Genomic DNA, 6443 nt, shown 5'->3' on the forward strand with positions numbered 1-6443 from the left:
CACAGAATGCATAAAAATATTACCTGTGAGAAGAACATAAAACTTGAGGAGGGAGGGATTTAGGAACATACATTGTGCATGTTATTTTAAATTGGTATCATTTCAAACTAGTTTTGTTATATCTTTAGCATATTAATTTTAAGCCCATGTAACCACAAAAAATAACCAATAAATACACACTGAAGGAAAGCAGAAAGTCTTAGAAGTCTTTCAGTAAATAGAAAACTAGCAGAATAGCAAAAATCCTACAATATTTCTTTAATTTTAAATGAATTAAATGATCTGGTCAAAAGGTCGAGTTTTGCAGAATGGATTTAGAAAGTATAAACTACATGCTATTTACACGAGATGGAAAACTATTCCACGCAAATAGTAACCAAAGGGAGCTAGGATGGCTCTACTAATACCTCACAAAATAGACTAAACATTTCAAGGGACAATGGACTATATATTGACAGAAAGATCAACTAAGGAAGAAGATATATAGGAAGTGTAAACATTTATGCACACCATACAGAAGTCATTTTTTTTAAATTTATCAAAAAATGAAAAAAAACCCACATTTCAACAAAACAAGGCAAAGGATTAAGAAAAACCTAAAATAACTACTTTGCTTCCAATATGCTCCTACCATACCCCAAGAAATTAACAAACCCTATCTAAAAAGGAATAAGAAAATACAAATAATCTATACTACATTGCTTCTAACATGTTCCTACCATATACCAAGAAACTTAACCCGTAATCAAAGAAATGCATAAAAAAAACCAAATAACCTAAAATGACATTAAAGTTAATTGTTTAATCCAATAGTTTTACTTTATCAAAAAATGGAAGAGACAAATGAATAAGAAAAACCTAAAGTAACTTTTGCTTCTAACATGTCTCTACTATACACAAGAAAGTTTGCAAACCATAATCATTCCTGAGCATTCCCAAAACATTGAGATTACCCTCAAGAGCTTATCTGTACTTATTGTTCCCCCTTCACTGGTTGCTATCTCTATGTCCCCTACATTCTAGAATATAATACATTTATTTTACATTTTCCACAGAGTTCACATAAGTGTAACATACAATATTTCTTTTTGTGTCTGGGTTATTTCACTCAGCATTATGTCTTAAAGGCTGACCCATACAACACAGGTCTTAAATACATGAAGTAAAGATTTCCAGATAGGAACACTCTGGGCTTAAGGCCCACCCCTCCAAATGCCAGGGTGGAAAGCCTGTGCCTTGCTATGGTTGGGGAACAAACTCCACCCAACCCCAAGTCTGGAGTGGAAAGCACTGTCTCTGGGCATGAGAAACTCTGTACTTCCAAGACATCTGTTTCCATGATTCTTCCCTTGGAGGTTTTTCCTTCATTTCACCCCATGTCTTTACTTTTCAGTCCAGTCTTGAAGTCCTTCTGCTTATAGAAGATTCTCAAAAACTTTGCAGACCTGCATGCAATTCAAGGGGGTCCAAGCCTTCAGACAAAAGGATATTCCATAGATCCTTCCTGAATAATTATCTCCAATTAAAATTACCATCTGCAATGCCTGATTGGATCCCATGAATCATATGGTCAGCCACTCTCTAGCAGAAGGATGCGCACCTCTTCCCTTGTGTAGTTCCTTATTCTATGGGTGCTCTGCTCCCAGGAGTTAAGGGAGGGTTCTCAAAATATATCATTTGGATAGGCAAAGAACTAAGTTTGGTCCTCAAATTATCTTTCCTCTCATATTTTACTATAAAAAAAATGAGAAAGCAGGCTTTGCCCTCCGTATTTTGCTTGGAAATTTTCTATGTTAAATATTTCAACTTCATTGCTTAGAAGTTCAAATTTCAATTGAATACTAACAGAAAATTCAGTCAAGTTCCTACTACTTTATAACTAGAGTGAGCTTTCCTCCAGTTTCCAATAACCCATTCATTTCATTCTAAGTCCTTCAATAGAATATACTGTAAGAAATTATTTCTACAGCTCTCTTCACATTTTTCTGAGCTCTAAGAAACACCTTTTATACCCATATCTCTATCAACAGTCTCTTCAATGTATTCTCTGCTTTTTCTTTCCAGTGCCTTAAAATTCCTCCAGTCTACGTATTTTGCAAATCCAAAGCCACTTCCTCATTTTTTGGGTATCTGTAATAGCAACATCCCAATTCCCAGTACCACAGTTTGCTACAGCTGCTACAACAAATACCACACACTGCTTAGCTTAAAAAATGGGAATTAAGTGTCTCACAGTTTTTGAGCCCACAAAAGTTCAACACCAAGGTATGAGTAGGCTATGCTTTCTCCGAAGTCTGTAGCATTCTCATGGTGGCTTGCTAATGTTTTGTGTTCCACGGCTTATATCTCTGCTCTGTCACATGGCAATCTACCTCTTAGTTCTTATCTAGATTATTCACCAGCCATATGGACTAAGACACACCTGATTTAATGCAGCCTCACCTAATTGGATCCTTGTAGGTAGGAACTCTTCAAAAATGCATCCACCTCCACAGGACTGGGTGTTATGACTTGATTATTTTTCTTTGTGAGGGACATATTTCAATACACCACAGTTCATGAAACAAGCCTAAATAAACTTTGAAATGTTGAAATCATACAAACTATCTTCTTCAACCACAACGGACCAAAGCTATAAATAACATATGGAAGACTGGAAAATAAATGAAGTACCTAGAAATAACTCAGTACACAAACAATGGTAAAAAAAAAATCACAAAGGAAATTAGGAGATATCTTGGGATGAATGAAAACATAAGTACATTACCAAAACTTATGGGTTGCAGGAAAGACTTTGCTAGGAAGGATAGGTTGTGAATGATCACATTGAAAGACAAGAAAAAGCTCAAATCAATAATGCAATCTCACACCTACAGGAATTAGAAAAATAAAAACTAAACCTGGAGTGAGCAGGAAAAATGAAATACAAATTCTACACAAAAATGAAACGGGATGAAAAACAATAGTGTATCAATGAAACCAAAGTAGAGTCCTTGAAAAGACTGGTAAAATTCATAAAATGTTAGCTAGACTGACCAAAAAAGTGCACAAATTACTAAAATCACAAATAAAAAGGAAGACATTGAAGGATCATAAGAGGATACCATGAATAGTTACACAGAAATCCTCAACAAACTAGTTAACTTTTAAATTAGAAATAAGGCCAATACTTCTCAAACTACCAAAAATTTGAGGTGGGTCAAGCATTTCTCAATTGAGACTAGCAACACCATAATACCAAAGCCAGATAATGATATAAAGGCAAAAAAATTTTAGAAGGTAATATCCCTTATGAAAATAGATGCAAAAATCATACTAGCCAACTGAATCTAGCAGTGCATGAAAAGCATTATACACCACGACAAAGTGGGATTTATCGAAAAAATGCAAGAAAATCAACGTGATATACCACATTGATGGTAACTAATACATTCATATCTCACATGCATCATTCGACAAATCTGGCATCCTTTCTTGACAAAAACTCAGAACTAGAAATAGAAAGTAACTTCCTCAACATGATAAAGAGCATATATGAAAAACCCACAACTACCATATCAATTGTGGAAAAGCTTTACACTTTAGAAATAGAAACACAATAACACTGACTATCCATCCATACTGCTATTTAACATTCTGCTGGAAGTTATAGCCAGAGCAATTAGGTATGAAAGTGAAATTAAAACCATTTGAGTTATCTAAGTGCAGGAGGAAGAAGTAAAACTTGCTCTATTTTCAGATGACATATTCCTACAAACAAAATCCCCAACAACCTACAGAAAGTCTATGAAAAATGAATTCAGAATACACTGGCATGAGTAGAAGATCAACACCCCAAACTCAGTTGTGATTCTGTACACTAGCACTGAACAATCCAACAATTCCATTGAAAATTCATCCAAAAACTAAACACCTAGAAATAAATTTAACCAAGTATGTCTGAGACTTAGATACAGTAAACTGCAAAATATTGCTAAAAGATACTGAAGAACACCTTAATAAATGAAGACATACTAGGTCCATGAATTGCAAGACAAATATCATGAAGATGCTAATACTACCCAAAGTGATTAACAGATTCAATGCAATCCCAGTGAAATTCCAGCAGCCTTCTTCACAGAACTGGAAAAACCAGTCCATTTAAGGTAGCAAGGGGCCATGGATAGACACAACCATCTTAAGAAAGAAACACAAGATTGGAAGACTCACATTCCATGACTCCATGGTTTCAAAATCATTATTACAAAGCTACAGTGATCTTAAAAACTTTGGAACTAGTGTAAGAACAGACATACTGAGCAAGAAAATAGGATTAAAAATTCAGGAAAAACCCACACATTTAAACCAAATGGATTTTTGATTAGGATATCAAGCACAGTCAATTGACTGGTGCTAGGAAAACTGGATATTGATGTGCAAAAAAAAAAATAAATAAATAAAATATCACCCTAATTTTGTATATAAAATTATCTCAAAACAAATCAATAACCTAAATATATGAGCTAATAGTATGAAACTCTTAGAAGGAAAGTATCTTTAAGACCTTATATTAAGCTGTGAATTCTTAAATTTTACATCAAAAGTGCAAGAAACAGAACAATTGATAAACTGGACTTCAATTAACTTTGCAACATTAAATGACATTTTCAAGAAAGTGAAGACACACAGAGTGAGGAAAATATTTGCAAACCTTGTATCTTATGAGGTCTTATTTTTCAGTTTACATAAAGAACGCTTAAAAATCAGCAGCAAAAAATTCCAGTTAGAAATGGGAAAGCACTGGAAAACACATTTCTTCAAAGATTCACAAATAACCAGTAAGCATATCAACATCATTAGTAATCAGGAAAATGGAAATCAAAACCACGATCAGGACTTCACACCAAGTAGGATGACTATTAAAATTGGAAAATAACAGGTGTTGGCAAGGATGTGGAAATAACCCTTGTACATTGCTGATGGGGATGGAAAATAGTGCAATTGCTACGGAAAGATGCTTAGTGTTTCCTCAGAACTTTGATGGAGAATTAATATATGACTCAGAATTTCCACTTCTAGGTATATGTCCAAAACATTTGAAATCAGGGACTAAAATACAAAACTGTACAATATCCACAGCTGCATTATTCACAACTGCCAAAAGCAGGCGGAAACTCAAGTATCCATCAACAAAGGAATAGAAAAAATATTGCATATGCATGTATTATAAAACCTTAAGAATGAAGCTCTAATTCACATTATACAACATGGATGAACCTGAAATATATCCTGTTGCTTGCAATAAAGCAAACACAAAAGGAAGATTATTTTCACTTACATATTCAAATTCATAGAATCAAAAAGTAGATTACACATTACAAGGGGCAGAGGTCAGCAGAATGGGGGTTAATTCCTAATGAGTACAGATTTTCTGTTTGAAGTAAAATAACCTTGATAATGGTTAGTAGTGATGTTTAACCACAACACTGTGAATTTAATTTGTACCAAGGAATTTTTATTTCAAGTTGTTAAATGGGAAATTTTTAAGTTCTACATACACCAAAAAAAAAAAAAATACTCAAAATGAAATCAAGTGCATGGCTACAATACTCTAAACAAGCTAAACATGAAAACTGACTTTAAAAATATAGAAAGAAACTGGCTGCTTCTGGAAAGCCAAGCTCAAGGGATGGGCCTGGTCCGCGGAAGCCCAAACAGAACAGGTGGTCGCCAGCCGCCCCGCCGCCCTCACCCCAGCCCCGCAGCTCCCCCCCCAGGGCCTGGGTCTGCAGGGGGAGGGCCCCGAAGGGACGGGGCCACCGGAGCAGATGGGGGGCAGGGGAGGGGCCCAGCCTGGCTCAGGACCAGCCGGTGTCACGACCTCCACCCGGGCCCTTGAGGGTCGCGCCAGATCCCGAGCCCTCGCGGCCTCCCCGTAGCCCGGCCTCCCCGCAGTCGCCACGGTGCCCTCGCTGCCCCGTTACCCGTCCCCAGGCCGCCCGTCGCCCGGTCCCCCTGGTTCCCCGGCCTGCCGCCCCGCACCCTACCCCCGCGCCGCCCCCAGTGCCCGGTACCCAGGCCCGGCCGCTCCGGCACCAGTGACCGCCCCGTCGCCCCGAGCGCCCTCCCCGGGGTCCGCCCCCCCCGCCCCAGCAGGGCCCGGGAGGGAGGCGGCGCCGGCCGAGGACCCGGGACCCGCGGTACCTGGCGGGGGCTCCCCTGCCACCTGCCCTTGGCGGCCCGAACTCCCCGCCGCCACCCAGAGGCGCCACATCCCTGAAGCTCTCACAGGAAGGCGGCTGCAGCTCTACTCGACCAACAACTGGACACGTAACCTGGCCAAGCGACACATGGAACAAACATGATAGTCCACTGCTGATAAGTGATGAAAAAAAATAAAAACAAAGACAAACACACATTCGTTACAGGGAACAGTGACAAATCAGAGAGCATGTCTTTCAAAA

Source organism: Choloepus didactylus (genome assembly GCF_015220235.1).
Source record: "Choloepus didactylus isolate mChoDid1 chromosome 23 unlocalized genomic scaffold, mChoDid1.pri SUPER_23_unloc2, whole genome shotgun sequence".
Classification (NCBI taxonomy): Eukaryota; Metazoa; Chordata; class Mammalia; order Pilosa; family Megalonychidae; genus Choloepus; species Choloepus didactylus.